Below are 23,452 nucleotides of genomic sequence, written 5' to 3' on the forward strand. Positions count from 1 at the left end.
CTGATGTGTTGCAAACAGCATACAAAGGTCTACCAGAACAGGTCCAAGACCTATCACTGCAACTAGGTAGCATAAGTTTAAGTACTCACTTCATGATAAAGCAGCAAGAAAGGATAGATAAAGACATTAAGGAAATGAAGGATAGAGCTGAGACTAGTATGCTTGACCAAGGTACTACCCTGGTGCATGAGGTAGTCTGGGAACACAAGAGTTACATACATTTGATCAAGAAAGTGATGAAGGTACAAGAGGCAGAACAAAGAGCTGAAATAGAGCAGAGGTTGAAAGCAGTGGAGAAAAAATTGTGGATTAACATCATTAGTGGCAACATTCAACCGCAAGCTGTCAGGTGTCAACAGACAGGATATATAATTTGAACATTTATCCACACTTTAACCTTAACTTGTTAGGTGAAATAGATCACAATGTAACATATGGCACACACTGCCAATTTCTGATACTGTCTGGCACAGGTATTAAGAAAACATCGGATACATCAAAACAATGCCATGCCAGCAACAGACAGTGCTACACGCCTTTCTACTTTGCTCATGGATGAAGGCTTATTACGACACTGCAGTTTCCAATTTTTTCTTCTGAAAGTAAGTGAAGAAACCCAGTCATGTTCATAAGAGCATTCCGGAACATTTTGCTGTGGAACTGGACAAAAACGCTGAAGATATGCTGTAAGATACGTTATACGCAGGACGATGTCTTACTGTGGCCCATTGACATTGTGGAAAAGTGTCACACTTGTGAAAAGTTTGAAAGGGTACTCCTTGAAAAGTTCTGGTCCCCGTCACAGTACAAGAGAGATTGGGGCACAAAGTGTTTAGCTCAGCGCCATTCAGCAGTACTCTGAGGGCTCAGGACATACTTCAAGAAGTATGTATATAAAACCCAATACTGGACAAACCCAATATCACATATAGATGGCGTAAAAATTGTGAAAAGCATACTACTGGCTAACATAACTGAGAAATTAATCACCACTGTTGAGCACGATATAGAGAATTTCCTCTCAGTTCTCGATTCCAGTGATCTTATGTATGAAGAAAGACCTGTGCAATCACAAAGTGACAGCACACAGGCACACCCCACAACAACTAATGAACAACATGGCAGGAATGACAATAACAACCAACACAGTTGGTAGCTACACCTCCTCATAGCAATACCAACAGGAACCAATTTGGTAATGGAAAGGGAAAAAAATGCAAGCGAGGATAGAAAAGTAACCAAGGGCAGAATTTCAGTCGGCCAGGATTTAATGGTCAGAGAGGTTACAGTCAGCAAGCTTACAATTTGCCAATGACTTGGGGCAATGACCTGTACAGCAACTTGGAAGGGCAGAATGCAACCAGGCAAAAAATAATCTGATGCTGCCTGACTATGATCAGAACAATCAAAATTACATTTCGAATAGCGGACAGGGACAACAATATTTCAAACTGGGAGCCACGCAAGATAGTAACTGGCAAACCCAGATACGTAACGTTTATGTAGTTGAAGTTGCCTGTAATGCGGGGGCCAGTGCTCAGGGTAATTCAGAAAACAGAGACCGGTCTCAATAGGCCCCCATTTGATGACCAGGAATACGGTTGGTGGCATTGGACTAGTCGAAAGCTATTTTCTTAGATACGACAACTGTGGTGATGTCAAAGATGAACTGTGTCAGGAGGATATTACCAACTGTGCAGATGAAAATGAAGACACAGTACAGGCATGATCAATGCACAAATACTCTGTTTAAGGGTATCCATAATACTGGACACTGGAGCTAGCACAAATATAATTTGACAAGGTCTGTTTGACCAAATATAAAAGTGGGGACACATACTGATGCTTCCAGTCCAAAACTGTAGGAGGTGAGCCTAAGGCATAAAACTGCAGGCATGGATTCCTATTCCAATTAATAGCATCTCTTTACAATGCATTTTCTTGGGGTTGAACGGCTAATAGTAAACTGCCTTATTGGCATGAACATCTGTAGGAAGTACTAAGTACAAATTGGCCTCAGTAAGGGGACGTGTCATTTCATTGTGAATCACCAAACCTAGTCAAGTCAAACACCAGAGAAAGAAAACCAAAACACACTGCTGATGTTTGAGTACAATCACAGGAAGAGGAAATAGGCTGTGAGATCATGCATGCCAAGATGAGTCAGTCAGCATGTCTCACGGAGAACAAATGGAAGAACTGCAGGAGTTTTCAGTACATTATGCTCATGTGTTTGAACGATGCCCTGGCATAATCAAAGGATACAAATACAAAATGGAGGTGTACTCACACGAAACCTACTTTTGATCTTACCCCATTCCATGGGCCAAGAAGGAGGCTGTGAGGAAAGAGATCAATAGAATCCTAAACTGCAGAATAATACAACCATCCTTATTTCCACACTGTAGCCCCATTTTGGCCATTAGCAAATCAGACAGTAGTGACCATCTCGTGCTCAATGCACAAGGAATAAATGAGATTATTATACCTGTCAGGACACAGCCTGACAAGCTGGAAGAACAACTTTTAAAATTCCATAACATTAAGTACCTCACCATAATGGATCCCTGAGCCTCGTACTGACAAATTGTACCACATGAAAATAGCCAGAAGTACAATCCTTTTGTATGTGGGGGGCAGAAGATATGAGTCCTGTGTTCCCCCTTTTCATTTAAAAGTCAGTGTAGGCATATTTATTTCTGCTTTAGATCAAGTCTTAGGACCTGAATTGTTAAGTAGAGCCACTGTGTATGTTGATGAGTTGATGACTTACTGCTTGCTACCCCCCACATGGTCAGAACACTTCAGGCTCTTGGTTCAAATCTTATATAGGTTTTCAGAACACAGAGTCACAGCCAGTGTCACATTTCAGTAAGGAAAGCGTTTTAAATTCCTGGGACACATAATATCACCTCAAGGTATACTTCCAGATCCTAAGACGCTTGATACTATCAAACACTGCCTGGTACCTCAAAATAAGAAACAGTTGAAGAGATATCTTAGATTAGTATTTTTCTTCGGAAAAATTGCACCACACCAGCTTTTAAATAGTGATGCTCTGTTGAATCTTCTACGGAAGAATCACTCCTGGTTATGGACCAAGCAAAGCTAAACTGATTTTGACAACATGAAAGAAGCTCTTTTAAATGCCAGCATCTTACATCATCCTGACATGACCCATGATTTTTGTGTGTGTGCAGACACATTCTCCCAAGGGCTGGGCACTTGTTTACTCCAGATCACAGATGAATAGGAAGCTTACCCCCAAGATAATTAGTTTTGCTAGTAAGACACTATCTGAAGCTGAACAACCATATTCCACGACTGAATTGGAAGCTCTCATGGTAATATGGGCATTCAAAGGGTTAGAATATTCCCTGTGGGGAAAGCATACCAATGTGTAATGCAACAATCAGTCTTTGTCCTTCCTTCTCACTTGTAAACTATTACATAGGAGGGTCACTATGTGGTGCTTATATTTACAGGAGTTTGATTTTGAAATTGTATATATCAAAGGTAATCAAAACGCAATTGCTGAAGCCTTATCGAGGCTTCCATAAGGTCTAGACGAATTCTTGGAGAACAATTCAGAAATTAGAGTTTTTTTGATGAAAGATAAAACACAACAGCCATACTACATTATAATGTGTAAACGCATGGAGAAACTACAGCAGAAGGATCCCATATGGCAAAAGGTAAGGCTAAAACTGCTGCAGAAGAACGATGACAGGTTGAAAAAATATTGTATGATTCACCAAGGTGTATCATTTCACCGATACCACTCAGAGCACAGGATCGCATTAGTGACTTTATATTATACACTCACAATGTTCAGGGATACTGTGGCATCTCCAAATGCCTTAGTAAGATAGATACATATTGTTACTATCCAAATTTAAGATGAGCAGTTCTGCATTAAATATGGAAATGTGTTGTGCGTCAGAAGGCTACGCATGCAAATAAGTCAAAACTAATTGATCTACACCTGACCCGTTGGGGATAGTTTCCTTGGATGCAGCTGGATTGGATCCACAAGGGAAAAGAGGTGTAAGAATGTTGTTGCACTATACAATGTTTCCTCCAAGTATGTCAAATTGTATGCTGTGCAATCAGTTACTGCAAGCACCGTCATCAGAAGAATTACAATGGATTGCTTATCCCGGGAAGAAGAGCCGGAAAGATTGCTGATGGACAACACATCATACTTTACAGGGAACTGTTGGAAAGAGTTCATGAGCACTCACAACATTAAACTTATGCTTGTGTCCAGATTTCACCATGAAGCAAGTCCCATAGAGAGCATATTTATGGAATTTAACAGATTTATGCAGAATTACACCACTCACAAACACACTATGTGGATCAATTATGTTACCCCCTTCCAGTAAGTTGTTAACAATCTCCCACATAACTCAACTGGCTTTACATCTATGGAATTGCTGTTTGACAAAAGACAAGTAGACAGTTGGGAAAAACCTCTACCCAAGATCCCTAACAAGGAAATATCACACGAGGAGAAAATGTCGGGCACTGGTTAGCACTGAAGAAATGACAGAATACAGAAAACAATTGTATGATAAGAAATTAGGATGCACTGTAGAATACCATATAGTACCAGGAATATTCCTGTGGACTCATCCAACATCGACAAAGTATGGTAAGCTGAATCGCAAGTAGCAACTGGTTGCACAGGGCCATTTGGTACATCAAAAGTCCCTCACCCAGGATCCTGTAAGTTAGTACACCTAAACAGTGGTAAGGAAAATGAGCTTTACCCTTCCTGGGTGTTCTCTAACACAATAGTTAGGTGTTTGGCACCAAAGCATAATAACCACACTGAAATAAAATAACTACACATATAAAAGTATATGTGATGTAATGATGTGAAAGTCCATGTGACTGAGAGGAGGTCAAGCAAGAGTTATTACAGTACATTTGCACATGAACACATGTTGTCTCAGCATTGTTTTACAATGTTCATTGGTACAATTCTCGTAGACATATTCATGCACAACAGAATACACAAGAGTGATATCATGTAGCAAAAATAAGCACAAGTCACCAACACTAAAGTACACTGTTTGCAGTTGATGATGATACTTGTACCACACAAGATTGTACTGTCAGTTTGTATCAGTAGATAGCAAACATGAAGCAAGTGGATTAACATGAGTAGGTAGCCACGAAACGTTGTACTCAATAGTTCTCTTGTGATGAATGAAGGATTGCAGTGATAGAGTAAAAATTAATGTTTCTTCCTGTAGACCAGTAGACACATCCTAGTAAGCTTATCAGAGGCATAGCTAAACAGTTAAGTAGGCTTACCAGGATTTCATGTTATGAAGCTTTCTTTCCTCAGCATCTGTAATGATGGATACACATGTCAGGGGCAATGTATGGACACAAAACTCATGCACATCATGTGTCAATGTTGTAGATAAATATTTTGCCAATACTAGAAAATGAGATTTAAAAAAATGACCACCTGTGTAATGTTAAAATAAGATGAGACTATGAATGCAGATTATTCACAAATGATCATTCAAAAGAGTAATGCTGAAGAATAAGGTGTCATAAAAATGATAATTTAAAAACTTAAGGATATTACATGACACAAAATCACAAGAAATATATGTAATATTAACTGTCTTGTACGCATAATTTCTGTACAATGTTTATGTAAATTTTTGTACAATATTTATGAAAAGAAATGTAATGCCATATGAAAATGTATATGCACGGAGTAGGAAATACACAAACCCAGTGTGTCAGCATATTTTACAATGTAAATACTTAGGTTATTGTAACACTGATGGAATGTAAAAACTATAGTGCAATCTAAAGCTAAATATCTTTTCCATGACTGCGTATGTGAGCTAATAACTGTAAATGTGCTAAGAACATTTTGTGAAGGTTTGAAACCTGTAATTCTGTGTGTTCCTCTGAAAAATGTGTGGCAGTGCTGGGCAGGAATGAACATTTATATCCTCAGTGGACTCTAGTATCAACAAGACATTCTACCACAGAGGGGGTATGGAAACGAATGAAGGCATTATAGACTTACCTTGAAACTTTCAAGTGTCATCAGGATGCTGATAGCATGAGCCTGGTTCAGGCACTGAAGCATGCGAGTTACAACAAGAACAAATGCCTGGACCATAAATGATAAAACTCCTAGCCATAGCATCGATGGTTCCACTATGCACACCACGTTGCAACAGTGGGATGAACACATTTTTTTTTCTTTTTTTCTTTGGGTAAACAAGTGAAATTGTAGCATGCTCATGTACAGCTCAACTTAACTGCAGTGTTAACAAACTCAAGTGCACGCACAGCTGGACAATGCGGGTTCTGAACAGTGATGCAATAGCAGTGGCCAGAGTCCAATAATCAAACTGCAGACTCTAAATTCAAATGTGCCTGTTGATGCAACCCTTAAAAAATTGTAAATAGTAGTAGTAATAATTTGTTAACAAAATTAGTTATATATGTTATGTAAAGACATGTTCCAGGAGTAAACGAGGTAAAGTTGCCCATGAATAAAGGCCTTAGTATCCTGCCAGGCCAAGAGTTTAAAGTATAAAAACGTGTAAATAGTGTAGTGCGCCACCACTGTGTACTGATGTCTACTGATAAGGATCACACCAGCATACAGTGGAAGGGAGGGGTAGTTGTGTAGTAGGTTCTTTATGTGTCATACACATATAAATATATATTTGTGCTGTCCCCATGTGGAAAAGGTATCTTAGGGCCTGCCTCAATGTTATTAATACACACACATCCATAACTGCACGTATTTCTTGGCAGACAATTATTAATGCGTCTAAATTCGAATTTTCAAAAGTTATCCGGCATCAATAGCAAGAAGATGATCAACAAAAGTGCTTCGCAAAGTTTCAAGTCTAGTGCTACGCAAGAAACCTGTAGTGAAAAATCATCCAAATCAAAATGTAAGTGTGTAACATGTGAAGTCCATCCTGACAAAGCAAAACTAGTTGAAACTATTAATTCGTTGCAAGAAATTGTGCGCAGATCCTTGGCAGAAAACAGAGTGTTAGCTGATAGACTCAAATGTCTTGAAAATGATCATGGAAAACTAAAAACCGCCAAGCAGGGCGTAAGTGAATTCGACAGAAATAAAGTGTACACAGTAACCGATGATTCCGTCGCCATTTCAAGTTTTCCAACACATTCTGGGTGTACCGGTAACGCTAACCATAGCGCAATCATTTCGTCGTCTTTAGTAATAAATTCTCCTGCCGTGCTCCAAAAAATGGTAGGCCTATCAACAAAAGATCAAATCGTGCACCATCTGAAAGAAAAGCCTGTTATTACGAAAAATGTGGAACCTACACAACAGAGTCCATGTTAAATGAAGTGTGCAGATATCGTAAATAGTGTTTCTTCTTCAGTAATAGCTCAAAAAAACAAATTCGATATCCTACTACAAAACGATGGTCATTGTAAAAAACAAACTTCTGCTGCATACAATAAACTTGCTCCCAAGACCGCAAAGTTAACACAGGTTCATAGTTATCAAAAAAGGTTACCGAATGTGCAAAAACAGAATATATCTACACAGCAAAAACACGTTTCAAAAACTTCTAGCCCCAAAACTGTGATGAACAAAAAAATTTGTGTGCTTGGTGACAGTCATGGACGTGGAATTTCAGCACTATTGAAAGATAAATGTAATTTAATGGTAACAGGTTTTGTGAAGCCAGGAGCCCAGTTTTCTGAGGTAAATAAACTAACAGACTCTACTGATGTATCTCACTTAAGTAATTGTGATTTTGTCGTGCTTCTAGGTGGTTCAAATAATATATATAGGAATGAAACAAAAGGGTTTGCAAAAGAAATGAAGGAATGCTTAAACAACCTATTACATACAAATGTACTCGTTGTTAACATTCCTCATCATTATGATTTGCCTTCCTGGTCCTGTGTCAACCAAGAAATTTGCATTGCAAACAAACTGATATCAGAAATATGTTCTACATTTCATAACGTAGAGATGATTGATACATACAATTTAGGAAGAAGATTTCATACCGCTCATGGACTACATTTAAATATGTTAGGAAAAGACCAAATAGTAGAAAAACTCCGAAATCATATCCTGAAGAAATCAGCCCCAAGTATCAAGATCGCCAAACAACCACAAATTACAAAATGGTTTAGGCCAATAACAGAAGCTTTGATGGAAGCAGAACTGTGTCAACCACTCAAAACCATCTCTGCTACTGAAAATTGCGTCCAAGAAGCCACACACAAAAATAAAATCTCGGCCAATTTTTTAGGGTAAGTGCTGTGTCAGAAATACCTTTAGAAAAGAAATTAATTAAACCCTTAACTGAAAAGTCACAAAGTTCATCATTTCTTGTATTACACCATAATGTCCAGTCACTCAGAAATAAGATTCAAATGCTGGAAGCGTTACTTCAGTCTCAAATAAATCCAGATGTAATATGTATTACCGAACACTGGCTGTCTAAAGAAGAAATTCAGTCAACCTCTATTCCAAGGTACTCATTAACAAGCTTCTATTGTAGGAATTTCTCCACACATGGCGGTACTGCTATATTTGTAAAGGACCAGATAAAATTCAGTGAGGTAGGCCTAAATGAACAGATTGCATTATCTGAAGATAAGGAATTTGAGGTTTCTATGGTTAAGCTGCCTGAACTAAACTATATAATTATAAATGTATACAGAGCACCAAGTAGTAATATTCCAAATTTTATGACCAAATTAGAAGTTCTGCTGAATAGTGTCAGCTCATTAAATATGAGAATAATACTTTGTGGCGATTTTAACATTGATTTATCAAAAAACAGTAATGCTAAACTTGATTTGTTAAACATGACCAAATCCTTTAATATGATCCCCACAATACACTCTCCAACAAGATCAACAGAGCATACTGATTCAATAATTGATCAAATCTTCATAACTGATACTGGTTACAAATTCACTGGCGAAGTACTGAGCATGGGATACAGTGACCATGATGCTCAGCTACTGAGCGTTGACGTGGAAAATAGTAAAATCAGCCCCAAAAAAGTATTTCAAAGAAGAAACTTTTCAGATGGCAATATTAGGATTTTTAACTTCCTATTAGCTAAGGAAAATTGGGACAGTGTTTACATGCAAACAACTGTTGATAATATGTTCTTAAGCTTCCATAACACCTTCCTTTATTACTTTAATACAGCATTTCCTTTTGAAACAAAAACTTCAAGCAATCAAAATAGAAAGTCGTGGGTAACAAAAGGAATCAAAATTTCTAGTGAGAGAAACAGATTTCTCCAATATTGCTCCAAAAAATACATAGTCACTGAAGAATTTTCTGACTATTGTAAAGCCTACAAAAAAAACTTATCTTAGAGTGATTAGACAGGCAAAACTTTTATGGAATGACAATTTCATAAGAAACTCTTCAAACAAAATGAAAGCTATGTGGAAAGCTATTAAAAAAGAAACTTGTAGTTCAACACCTAAAAAGGAAAACATTTCTCTGACACTTAATGACTCTAAGGTCACAGATCCATACACAGTTGTAAACAAGTTCAATGAATATTTCACCTCACTAGCAGAAGATTTCATTTAGGCAAACTGCAAGGTATCGTTCTTCAATTCCACCAATACCTCAAACAGCACTAATGCTACAATGTTTGTTTATGAAACAAACCCTGATGAAATTATGAACATAATAAAATTGTTACACAATAAAATCTCTAGTGGCTATGATGAAGTACCTGACCTCATATTAAAGGTGTGTGCTCCCCATATAGCCATTATCAACCATCTACAACCAATCATTAAAAACTGGCATTTTTCCAGATGCTCTCAAAATAGCTAAAGTCTCACCATTACTAAAGAAAGGTTCCCATGATTTAGTATCCAATTATAGACCATTATCCATATTACGCATCTTTTCAAAAATCCTGGAAAATCTTTTTTATGACAGGCTTATAAATTTCATAAAAAACCACGCACCAATCGGCATTCAACAACATGGTTTTAGTAAATCTTTATCCACCCAGACAGCAATTTTTGAACTGTTGGACCACATACTGAAATCAATTGACCAACATAATATAGCTGCAGGTATCTTCTTAGATCTCTCTAAAGCCTTTGAAGTACTAGATCATAAAATACTGCTTGCTAAATTGGAAAGAAGAGGAATAAGAGGTGTGGCTCACAACTGGCTGTGCTCTTACCTACAAAACCGCAGACAGAAGGTATCACTTCAATACGATATTAATGTACAGAATAAAATAAACAACACAGTTTTCCTCTCGGAGGAAAGAACAATAAGATATGGTGTTCCCCAGGGTTCTGTTCTAGGGCCATTACTTTTCCTCATTTACATAGATGATCTTGTTGAACGTATGAGCCCACAAAAAACTATCCTGTTTGCTGATGATACAAGCATAGTGTTGACTGGATCTAGCCCTGAATCCCTTCAGACAATATCTGATAACTCTATGGAAAAACTTTCTGAGTGGTTTAACAAAAATGGCCTAATTGTTAATAGTGGGAAAACTGTATGTATCAACTTCCATCTAATTCCCACATCCAGTCAAAAAACTATCCAAGTAAAGTTAAATAACGATAAAATTGAAAATGTAAATGCAACAAAATTTTTGGGTCTATGGGTCCAACAAAATTTAAAATGGGACACACATATAAACAACTTATCAAAGAAACTCTCATCATCGTGCTATGGACTAAGAATACTAAAATCTACTACAATTAAACCCACACTAATGCAAGCATACCATGCGCAGTTCCACTCATTGCTCCGCTATGGAATCATCTTTTGGGGAAATTCAACTCACAGCACAAATATATTTAAACTACAAAAAAGAGCACTGAGGATAATCTGTGGCCTCAAAAAGCTGGAATCCTGTAAATGTCAATTTATAAAACTTAATGTTCTAAGCATCCCATCCCTATTCATTCAAGAAACAATCCTATTCACCAGGGAATACCTCTCAAGAACAGGCAAATTAATCCGAAACAATGATATACATGCTCATTATACCAGAGGGCAATCTAATATCCATCAAATTTTTTCAAGGACATCATCATACCAAAAATATATAACTCATCTGGGTGTCGTATTACACAATAAAATTCCAGAACAAATAAAAACTGCTCCAGATCCAATATTTAAAAATAAACTAAAGGCATTTCTGACAAAGCGCTGTTTCTATTCAGTACAAGAATTCCTGGAAATGAAAAATTATAAAGTTCCTTTGTAAAATACTGTGATTAGAGTAAAACATTCTGTAGGCAAAATAATAACCTAATTTCTACTATACACAACTATGTTTCAGTTTCACTTCCCAAAATTTTTCAACTCGCTTTTGAATGTACAAGTACACATTCTATTAGTATTAAAACTTAATTGTCTGTGAAATCTCAATGTTAATTTCATGTTTAATGTAGTTTTTAAATGACATTGTCCTTCTGTTGTGTTTCCAGTTGACATTTTCACTATTCTGTAATCTCAGTGATTATTTGTGTAAATTTAAAGTAGCACTACATTGCTTACATGTTTCTTAGTTCCCCATGTAAATTGTTTGTATTCTCTGTTTGTGAAGTTACTATATTCATCAACGAACAATTTTGTGTCCATTTTTTTAAATGGCAGTCCATTGCCTATTTTTTTCTCCAAACTACATATTTGTTAAGAAAAATGACTTGTCCTATATCATTTGTACTTTGTACAATATGTGATCCACAGGATAAATAAATAAATAAATAAATGATAATTACAAACAATGGGAACTCCAGGTAGAAATATTAGAAATGTTGGAAAAGACAGATTATCCTTACAACACAGTCTCCATTCCCATAATTATCCTGGCCTCAACCTACGGTAACATACTGTTCCCACAGCATCCACCCAACAGTTTCCACCCCCTATGTCCTACCACCTCCTCCCCATTCTCATCCCCCACCTTGTTCATTTACAGCCCTCTACCAATGCATCCACCTGTCTTCCCCACTCCTCTCATGTTTTGTTCATGATTTCCACACCCCCCTGCCCCACAACCTGCTGACACTGTGCCTGTTGGAGACTAGTCCCTGCACCCTCCACCAGGCAACAATCATCTCTCTCCCCACCTGTACACTACTATCACTTCCCCTTCCCCTCCAGACTGCTAGTAGCATCCAACCTGATGTTGCAATCTGGCCCAAGATGCTGAAGAGCTGGCGATCGTGTGTGTGTGTGTGTGTGTGTGTGTGTGTGTGTGTGTGTGTGTGTGTTAACTGATGAAGGCTGTGGTTGAAATCTACGTGTGAGTGTCTTTTAATCATGCCTGTCTGCAACTGTAAAGAAGACATGTCAAGTTGCCAAGAGGCATGATTAAAAGACACTCACACGTAGATTTCAAGCACAACCTTCATCAGTCAACACACACACAATCACACACACACGAAAGCAAGCACACCTTACACATACATGATCGCCAACTTCAGCATCTTGGGCCAGAATGCAACATCACGTGGGATACTAGCAGCAGTCTGGAGGGGAAGGGGAAGAGGAAGTGGTAGTAGTGTACAGGTGGGTAGAGAGATGAATGCTGTCTGGTGGAGAGTGCAGGGACTAGACTCCAACAGGCATAGTGTCAGGAGGTTGTGGGGCAGGGAGGTGTGGAAAAAAGGAACAAACACCAGCTATCCACCAGGATGAACGGCTACTGCCAAACTGTGTCCTAGAGCAAAGTAGACCACCCCGTGGCACAACATGGAGCTGAACATAACATATTTGATTCCAATGCCTGCTTCACTATTATCTGTAATTTAACTGACTTATTCTTAATAAACTATTGCGTTTATCATGAGTGAAAAGTGCTTGCCTTGCCGTCGAATTGTTAGGTCGGGGGCTTTGGTGTAATGGGTGCTGTAGTTTTTTCCATGTGGGTGACTGTAGTGGTGTGGGAATAGGGGAAGTAAATGAGACTTGTCAGTGGTTTTGTAGGATTTGTAGTAGAGATAGGAAGATACTAGAACAGAAGGGGAAAATTGCCGCCCTTCAGGCTGAGTTAGACAAGGCCAGGGAAGATCTTGACAGGTTAAGGAGGGAGAAGGGTAAAGAGAGGTGTGAAGTGGCAACAGGCAACAGGAGGAACACGCCTAGAGCTTTGTCTGACAGCTTCATGGTGAATGTGGAAAATAGATTTGACCTGTTGCTTCAGTTAGAAGCTGGTGATCCTCAAGCAGTTGCAGGTGTAGACAGGGCACAACAAACTTTCAGCAGCAAATTGAAAAGTAAGAATGTAGGGAAATCAGTAAAGAGAAAGAAAGTGTTGTTGTTAGGTAGTTCCCATGGAATAGGTGTTGGCCAACTTTTGCAGGATGAACTAGGGTCAGAATACCAGGTCACAATTTTTTTAAACCTAGTGCTGGTCTGGAGCAGGTGACAAAGGATTTAGGATCACTTTGCGAAGATTTCACTAAGGAAGACACCGTGGTTATAGTGGGTGGGGCAGGTAACAGTATTGACAGAGATCCTGGGTACAGTATAGAGTGTGACCTGGCGAAGATTGCATCAGCATCGAAGCATACTAGTGTTGAGTTTGTATCTGTTCTTGGGCACCATGACCGACCTCATTTGAACTCTTCTGTCAAGAGAGTTAATTTGGAGCTGGAACAGCTGCTCATGTCGGGTGCAGGGTCACACATTGGTGTGGTTCCTGTTGATTCTCTCAGTAGGTGGGATTATACTAGGCATGGCCTTCACCTCAACAGGAAGGGGAAGGGTAAATTGGCTGGGGAAATAGCAGGAAAGTTAAAGGGGGAAGGCACTGTCATGAGTGGTAAAATACCAGTGGTTATAGGGTTCAGAAAAGAATCTTTTTTAGGGTAGGGAGGACAGAAAGAAAGCAAATTTTAAGAGAGGTTAGAACTGAGACAAACCTTCAATTTGAGAAAGAAATCAAAAAACATAATTCCAGCTTATTACATCAGCATAAACAGCCATTGGTTAAGGATTTTCAACAGTCAGCAGATATTTTAACTCTACCCAATTTTAACTTAGTCAATGTGAAATGTCAGCTATCTTTATTACATAAAAATATTCGAGGACTGAGAAATAAAATTAATGAATTAACTATCTGCATAGATGGATTAGAGTCTTCAAACCCAGCTGACATAATCTGCCTCTCTGAACATCATGTGACCACTGGTATAGAACTTTTAAGTGTTACAGGGTTTAGGTTAGCATCTCACTTTTGTAGATCAGAAATGGAGAAAGGAGGAGTTGCCACATTCATCAGAAAGTGTCATAAATTTAAAAACATAGACATTCATAAATTTTGCCTAGAACAGCATATGGAAGCATGTGCAACAGAATTAGAATTTCACAAATAATCCTTCATAATATTAAGTGTATCGAGCACCTGCAGGTAACGTTAATCTGTTTGTAAACCACCTTGAAGCTGTACTGGCCCATTTAACAACCAAAAACAAAGAAATAGTGGTTGCTGGTGATTTCAATGTGGATTTCCTTAAAGACTCTCCCAATAAGAACTTATTTGAGTTAGTAATGCTATCATTCAACTTAATTCCCACTGTAAAGTTTCCCACTAGGATAGCCACTTGCTCACAAACAGCCATTGATAATATCTTTATAGGAAAGTCCAATGAACAAAATTATATTACAAAACCAATAATCAATGGCCTCTCAGACCATGACATGCAGTTCCTTCTGTTAAATGTTAATACTGAACAGGATATAAAATCTGTTAAATCTGAGCTCAAAAGGGTAATCAGTAAGCCAAAAATTGATTATTTTAGGACACTCCTCAGAGACATTCACTGGACTGATGTCTACAGTGCTCATGGCATGAATGAAAAATATAACACTTTTGCTAATAAAGTGCTTACCTTATTCGAACACTGCTTTCCCCCAAAACTTACCAAGGTTAGAGCAAAGTCTACAAAAAAGCCATGGATTACTCGAGGAATAGGGGTATCTTGTAAAACAAAAAGAAAACTGTATCTGTCAATCCGAAACATTTCCAATGTTGATGCTATAGCACATTGTAAGAAATACTGCAAAATATTAAAGACTGTAATATGGATGTCAAAGCAAATGTATTACAAGGAAAAGATAGTCATATCAGATAACAAAATAAAGACAACATGGGGTACAGTGAAGGAGGAGACCGGTAGAACCAGACATGAAGAGGATCAAATAGCATTAAGAGTAAATGATATATTGGTGACAGACGTGTATAGTGTTGCAGAACTTTTTAACAAACATTTTATAACTGTTACTGAAAAGATGGGGTTGTCCGGTTCGGTAGATGCTGTTATGGAATACCTCAGACCAGACATTTCAAGTAACTTCCATAATATGAATTTGACCCTCACTACCCCAACAGAAATAATGTCCATCATAAAATGTTTAAAATCAAAAACATCTAGCGGGTATGATGAAATACCAACAAAGTTAATTAAAGAATGTGATTCTGAGCTAAGTAACATATTAAGCTATCTGTGTAACCAGTCGTTTATCAGTGGAATATTTCCTGAATGGCTGAAATATGCTGAAGTTAAGCCACTGTTTAAGAAGGGAGATAAAGAAATAGCATCAAATTTCTGTCCAATTTCACTGTTACCAGCATTCTCAAAAATTTTCGAAAAAGTAACGTACAGTCGGCTTTATAACCATCTTATCTCAAATAACATACTGTCAAAGTCACAGTTTGGATTTCTAAAAGGTTCTGATATTGAGAAGGCTATCTACACTTACAGTGAAATGTGCTTAATTCACTAGACAAAAAATTGCAGGCAACTGGTATATTTTGTGATCTGTCAAAGGCATTTGACTGTGTAAATCACAATATCCTTTTCAGTAAATTAGAATATTATAGTGTAACAGGAAATGCTGCAAAATGGTTCAAATTTTATATTTCTGGCAGGAAACAAAGGGTGTTATTAGGAAAGAGACATGTATCAAGCTATCAGGCATCATCCAACTGGGAAGTAATTACATGTGGGGTCCCACAAGGTTCCATTTTGGGGCCCTTACTTTTTCTTGTGTATATCAATGACCTTTCATCAGTAACATTACCAGATGCCAAGTTCGTTTTGTTTGCCGATGATACAAACATTGCAATAATTAGCAAATCAAGTGTAATCTTAAAAATATCAGCCAATAAAATATTTTTGGACATTAATCACTGGTTCCTAGCCAATTCTTTGTCACTAAACTTTGAAAAAACACACTACATGCAGTTCAGAACTTGTAAGGAGTGTCCCAGAAGTATATGTCTAACATACGATGACAAGAAGATAGAAGAAGTGGACAGTGTTAAATTCTTGGGATTACAGCTTGATAATAAATTCAACTGGGAGGAGAACACCACAGAACTGCTGAAGCATCTTAACAAATCTCTGTTTGCAATGCGAATTCTGTCAGACATAGGGGTTATAAAAATGAAAAAGCTGGCATACTATGCTTACCTTCATTCCATAATGTCATATGGGATTATTTTTTGGGGTAATTCATCAAGCCAAGCTCAAGTTTCCCAGGCACAAAAACGTGCAGTAAGAGTTATATGTCGTGTGAACTCAAGAACATCCTGCAGAAGCCTGTTTAGGGAACAAGGGATACTAACTACTGCTTCCCAATATATTTATTCCTTAATGAAATTTGTCATTAAAAATATATCACTTTTTCAAACCAACAGCTCAATTCATGGCATCAATACTAGAAATAAGAATAATCTTCACAAGGATTTAAAGTCACTTAGTCTTGTACAAAAGGTGTGCATTATTCAGGAGCACACATTTTCAATAACTTGCCAGCAGCCGTAAAAAGCTTAATAACCAATGAAATTCGGTTTAAGAGAAGCCTAAAGGATTTATTGGTGGCCAACTCCTTCTACTCCATTGATGAATTTCTCAGTAAAACCAACTGATTTGTATATAAGTACAATATAATTTCTCCACAATTTCAGTGCAGTAATGTGTTCATTGAAAATTTGTGTGTGTGTGTGTGTGTGTGTGTGTGTAAGTACAATCTAACTCCTGCACCATTTCAGTGCAGTAATGTGTTCATTGTAAATAAGTATTATAGTAGTTGTATTACATGTTTATTACCTTATAAATAAATAAAAAACTTTTTTATTTTAAATTCAGTGCATTAGTATTTGTAAAATGACTCTTTCATATAATGTTCATTAAAAAATGATGATCATTCCACTTGGGACCTGTGGAATGGTACATTAGCTTATTTGTTTTAGTTGTAAATATTTGTCATTTATTTTTGTTTTTCTGACATGTTCCACATCCTGGAGGACCTCCTCACTACAGATCAATTGGAATGAAAGTAAATCTAATCTAATCTAATCTACTCGAGCCATCTGGATCCATCCCTCCGCCACCAGTGTTTCTGAACTGCGTAGACGGGAGTCATCCTTACAACACATTCTCTGTTCCCATAATTATCCTGGTCTAAATCTACGCTGACATACCATCCCCACACCCTCCACCCAATAGTTTCCACCCCCTATTCATATCCTATCCTCCCCCTTATCATCTCCCACCCACTGTTTGCAGCCCTCTGCCAACACATCCATCTGTCTTTCCCCCACTCCTCTCATGTTTTGTTCATGATTTCCACAGCCCCCTGCCCCACAACCTGCTGACACTGTGCCTGTTGGAGACTAGTCCCTGCACCCTCCACCAGGCAACAATCATCTCTCTCCCCACCTGTACACTACTATCGCTCCCCCTTCCCCTCCAGACTGCTGCTTGCATCCAACGTGATGTTGCAATCTGGCCCAAGATGCTGAAGAGCTGGCGATCGTGTGTGTGTGTGTGTGTGTGTGTGTGTGTGTGTGTGTGTGTGTGTGTGTGAGGTGTGCTTGCTTGTGTGTGTGTACGTGTGTGTGTGTGTGTGTGTGTGTGTGTGTGTGTGTGTGTGTGTATTAACTGATGAAGGCTGTGGTTGAAATCTACGTGTGAGTGTCTTTTAATCATGCCTGTCTGCAACTGTAAAGAAGACACGTCAAGTTGCCAATAGGCATGATTAAAAGACACTCACACGTAGATTTCAAGCACAACCTTCATCAGTTAACACACACAAAATCACATACACACGAAAGCAAGCACACCTTACACATACATGATCGCCAACTTCAGCATCTTGGGCCAGAATGCAACATCACGTGGGATACAAGCAGCAGTCTGGAGGGGAAGGGGAAGAGGAAGTGGTAGTAGTGTACAGGTGGGTAGAGAGATGAATGCTGTTTGGTGGAGAGTGCAGGGACTAGACTCCAACAGGCATAGTGTCAGGAGGTTGTGGGGCAGGGAGGTGTGGAAAAAAAGGAACAAAACACCAGCTATCCACCAGGATGAACGGCTACTGCCAAACTGTGTCCTAGAGCAAAGTAGACCACCCCGTGGCACAACATGGAGCTGAACATAACATATTTGATTCCAATGCCTGCTTCACTATTATCTGTAATTTAACTGACTTATTCTTAATAAACTATTACGTTTATCATGAGTGAAAAGTGCTTGCCTTGCCGTAGAATTGTTAGGTCGGGGCTTTGGTGTAATGGGTGCTGTAGTTTTTTCCATGTGGATGACTGTAGTGGTGTGGGAATAGGGGAAGTAAATGAGACTCGTCAGTGGTTTTGTAGGATTTGTAGTAGAGATAGGAAGATACTAGAACAGGAGGGGAAAATTGCCGCCCTTCAGGCTGAGTTAGACAAGGCCAGGGAAGATCTTGACAGGTTAAGGAGGGAGAAGGGTAAAGAGAGGTGTGAAGTGGCAACAGGCAACAGGAGGAACACGCCTAGAACTTTGTCTGACAGCTTCATGGTGAATGTGGAAAATAGATTTGACCTGTTGCTTCAGTTAGAAGCTGGTGATCCTCAAGCAGCTGCAGGTGTAGACAGGGCACAACAAACTTTCAGCAGCAAATTGAAAAGTAAGAATGTAGGGAAATCAGTAAAGAGAAAGAAAGTGTTGTTGTTAGGTAGTTCCCATGGAATAGGTGTTGGCCAACTTTTGCAGGATGAACTAGGGTCAGAATACCAGGTCACAATTTTTTTAAACCTAGTGCTGGTCTGGAGCAGGTGACAGAGGATTTAGGATCACTTTGCGAAGATTTCACTAAGGAAGACACCGTGGTTATAGTGGGTGGGGCAGGTAACAGTATTGACAGAGATCCTGGGTACAGTATAGAGTGTGACTTGGCGAAGATTGCATCAGCATCGAAGCATACTAGTGTTGAGTTTGTATCTGTTCTTGGGCACCATGACCGACCTCATTTGAACTCTTCTGTCAAGAGAGTTAATTTGGAGCTGGAACAGCTGCGCTCATGTCGGGTGCAGGGTCACACATTGGTGTGGTTCCTGTTGATTCTCTCAGTAGGTGGGATTATACTAGGCATGGCCTTCACCTCAACAGGAAGGGGAAGGGTAAATTGGCTGGGGAAATAGCAGGAAAGTTAAAGGGGGGAGGCACTGTCATGAGTGGTAAAATACCAGTGGTTATAGGGTTCAGAAAAGAATCTTTTTTAGGGTAGGGAGGACAGAAAGAAAGCAAATTTTAAGAGAGGTTAGAACTGAGACAAACCTTCAATTTGAGAAAGAAATCAAAAAACATAATTCCAGCTTATTACATCAGCATAAACAGCCATTGGTTAAGGATTTTCAACAGTCAGCAGATATTTTAACTCTACCCAATTTTAACTTAGTCAATGTGAAATGTCAGCTATCTTTATTACATAAAAATATTCGAGGACTGAGAAATAAAATTAGTGAATTAACTATCTGCATAGATGGATTAGAGTCTTCAAACCCAGCTGACATAATCTGCCTCTCTGAACATCATGTGACCACTGGTATAGAACTTTTAAGTGTTACAGGGTTTAGGTTAGCATCTCACTTTTGTAGATCAGAAATGGAGAAAGGAGGAGTTGCCACATTCATCAGAAAGTGTCATAAATTTAAAAACATAGACATTCATAAATTTTGCCTAGAACAGCATATGGAAGCATGTGCAACAGAATTAGAATTTCACAAATAATCCTTCATAATATTAAGTGTATCGAGCACCTGCAGGTAACGTTAATCTGTTTGTAAACCACCTTGAAGCTGTACTGGCCCATTTAACAACCAAAAACAAAGAAATAGTGGTTGCTGGTGATTTCAATGTGGATTTCCTTAAAGACTCTCCCAATAAGAACTTATTTGAGTTAGTAATGCTATCATTCAACTTAATTCCCACTGTAAAGTTTCCCACTAGGATAGCCACTTGCTCACAAACAGCCATTGATAATATCTTTATAGGAAAGTCCAATGAACAAAATTATATTACAAAACCAATAATCAATGGCCTCTCAGACCATGACATGCAGTTCCTTCTGTTAAATGTTAATACTGAACAGGATATAAAATCTGTTAAATCTGAGCTCAAAAGGGTAATCAGTAAGCCAAAAATTGATTATTTTAGGACACTCCTCAGAGACATTCACTGGACTGATGTCTACAGTGCTCATGGCATGAATGAAAAATATAACACTTTTGCTAATAAAGTGCTTACCTTATTCGAACACTGCTTTCCCCCAAAACTTACCAAGGTTAGAGCAAAGTCTACAAAAAAGCCATGGATTACTCGAGGAATAGGGGTATCTTGTAAAACAAAAAGAAAACTGTATCTGTCAATCTGAAACATTTCCAATGTTGATGCTATAGCACATTGTAAGAAATACTGCAAAATATTAAAGACTGTAATATGGATGTCAAAGCAAATGTATTACAAGGAAAAGATAGTCATATCAGATAACAAAATAAAGACAATATGGGGTACAGTGAAGGAGGAGACCGGTAGGACCAGACATGAAGAGGATCAAATAGCATTAAGAGTAAATGATATATTGGTGACAGATGTGTATAGTGTTGCAGAACTTTTTAACAAACATTTTATAACTGTTACTGAAAAGATGGGGTTGTCAGGTTCGGTAGATGCTGTTATGGAATACCTAAGACCAGACATTTCAAGTAACTTCCATAATATGAATTTGACCCTCACTACCCCAACAGAAATAATGTCCATCATAAAATGTTTAAAATCAAAAACATCTAGTGGGTATGATGAAATATCAACAAAGTTAATTAAAGAATGTGATTCTGAGCTAAGTAACATATTAAGCTATCTGTGTAACCAGTCGTTTATCAGTGGAATATTTCCTGAATGGCTGAAATATGCTGAAGTTAAGCCACTGTTTAAGAAGGGAGATAAAGAAATAGCATCAAATTTCTGTCCAATTTCACTGTTACCAGCATTCTCAAAAATTTTCGAAAAAGTAATGTACAGTCGGCTTCATAAGCATCTTATCTCAAATAACATACTGTCAAAGTCACAGTTTGGATTTCTAAAAGGTTCTGATATTGAGAAGGCTATCTACACTTACAGTGAAAATGTGCTTAATTCATTAGACAAAAAATTGCAGGCAACTGGTATATTTTGTGATCTGTCAAAGGCATTTGTCTGTGTAAATCACAATATCCTTTTAAGTAAATTAGAATATTATAGTGTAACAGGAAATGCTGCAAAATGGTTCAAATTTTATATTTCTGGCAGGAAACAAAGGGTGTTATTAGGAAAGAGACATGTATCAAGCTATCAGGCATCATTCAACTGGGAAGTAATTACATGTGGGGTCCCACAAGGTTCCATTTTGGGGCCCTTACTTTTTCTTGTGTATATCAATGACCTTTCATCAGTAACATTACCAGATGCCAAGTTCGTTTTGTTTGCCGATGATACAAACATTGCAATAAATAGCAAATCAAGTGTAATCTTAAAAATATCAGCCAATAAAATATTTGTGGACATTAATCACTGGTTCCTAGCCAATTCTTTGTCACTAAACTTTGAAAAAACACACTACATGCAGTTCAGAACTTGTAAGGAGTGTCCCCTATTCATATCATATCCTCCCCCTTATCATCTCCCACCCATTGTTTGCAGCCCTCTGCCATCACATCCATCTGTCTTTCCCCCACTCCTCTCATTGTTAGTTCCTTCTTTCCCACTTCCCTGCCCCGCAACCTCCTGAGAATGCATCTGTTGGAGTCTTCCCTGCACACTCCACCAGACAGCATTACTCTCTCTCTTCCAACTCATACACTACTATCCCTTTCCCTTACCCTTCCCCTCACCTTCCCCTTCCACTTTCCCTCCAGATTGCTGCTTGCATCCCACGTGATGTTGCATTCTGGCCGAGGATGATGGAGTTGGTGGTCATGTGTGCATGAGAGCTGACAATCCTTACCAAATAAGCTAGGTCCTAACTGAGCATTATTTAACTTTCTATTTCTTCACAATAGGGTTCTTCATGGTTTCTCACTCTTGTTCTATTTTTGGGCTTCTATATGGCATAGGTATTGTGCCACACTCTTTCAGATTGAATCTGTTGAGAATTTGCTCCAGACAGTTTGTCTGGTCCATTCACAAATAGCCTTCTTGGCTGTTCTTAGTAACTGGGATACCTAAACAGTTAATAGGTTCACCAAGATCTTTCAGCATGAATTTTTCTGAGCTCGTTTTTGAAAACATCTTTCTCTCATTGATTGTTACTAAAAATTACCATATCATCCCCAGAAACAGGAACTACAAAAATGTTTGAACCTTGATTTTTGTAGTAGACACAAGGGTCAGCTGCTGACCCTTTGAAATTTAGATTCAGAAGCGTACTGTCTAATTTCAAATTCTAGTAGCAACCACCTTGCTTCAGTCCATATACTGCCTTTTTTAAGTTTTTTACTACCTGTATCTTTCACTGTCTTTACAACTCGATCTACACCTGGAATTTCCTCACAAATCTCTTTATATAAATTGCCTTGTGAGAAAACTGACAACATCCAGAAATTAAGTGTCAATGTCATGTTTAGAAGCTATAAGCAGATTAATACTGTAATGAGCTACAACTTGTAACTGGTGCATATGTGTCATCATTGTCCATGTCTTGCTCCTCAGCACAAGATTTAATCAATAACTCTGCTTTATATTATACAGTTGGCCTTTCAGATCTAGTTCTAAACACCCATTTCATACTTAGTGGCTCCTTATCTGAAGGTTCAACAATAGACTCCCATGTGCAGTTGTCTATGTGAGGCTGTGTCTCTTCTTGTATTACCTTCAGCCAGTTTTCAGCATTGTCTGATACCACTGCTTCTTCCAGTGACAAAGAATTGGAGTCAGTTGATTATATGTACCAGTGATTTTCAAATGGATCTATGTTGATCCCCAGGTGTCACCTCCAACCTGTAAGAGGATCAAAAAGGAATTAGGGGTGCATAAGATGTAAATTGTGGATCCACAAGAGTGGATCCCATTTATACAGGTCACAACAAAATTCCAGATTCTTCTCTGAGAGCTGAAGCTTGCTCCTGTGTATGTCACTGTT

The 23,452-nt window shown here is 38.3% G+C and overlaps 1 long non-coding RNA gene across 1 annotated transcript in view; it reads right to left on the bottom strand.

Moving 5' to 3' along the window:
* Positions 1–23,452, bottom strand: part of LOC124613912 — a 45,211-nt gene that overhangs the window by 8,801 nt on the left and 12,958 nt on the right. Inside the window, exon 2 of the long non-coding RNA XR_006979654.1 lies at positions 23,183–23,310. This is a non-coding gene — a long non-coding RNA (uncharacterized LOC124613912). The remainder of the gene's footprint in view (positions 1–23,182; positions 23,311–23,452) is intronic.

Source organism: Schistocerca americana, chromosome 4 (genome assembly GCF_021461395.2).
Source record: "Schistocerca americana isolate TAMUIC-IGC-003095 chromosome 4, iqSchAmer2.1, whole genome shotgun sequence".
NCBI classification, from domain to species: Eukaryota; Metazoa; Arthropoda; class Insecta; order Orthoptera; family Acrididae; genus Schistocerca; species Schistocerca americana.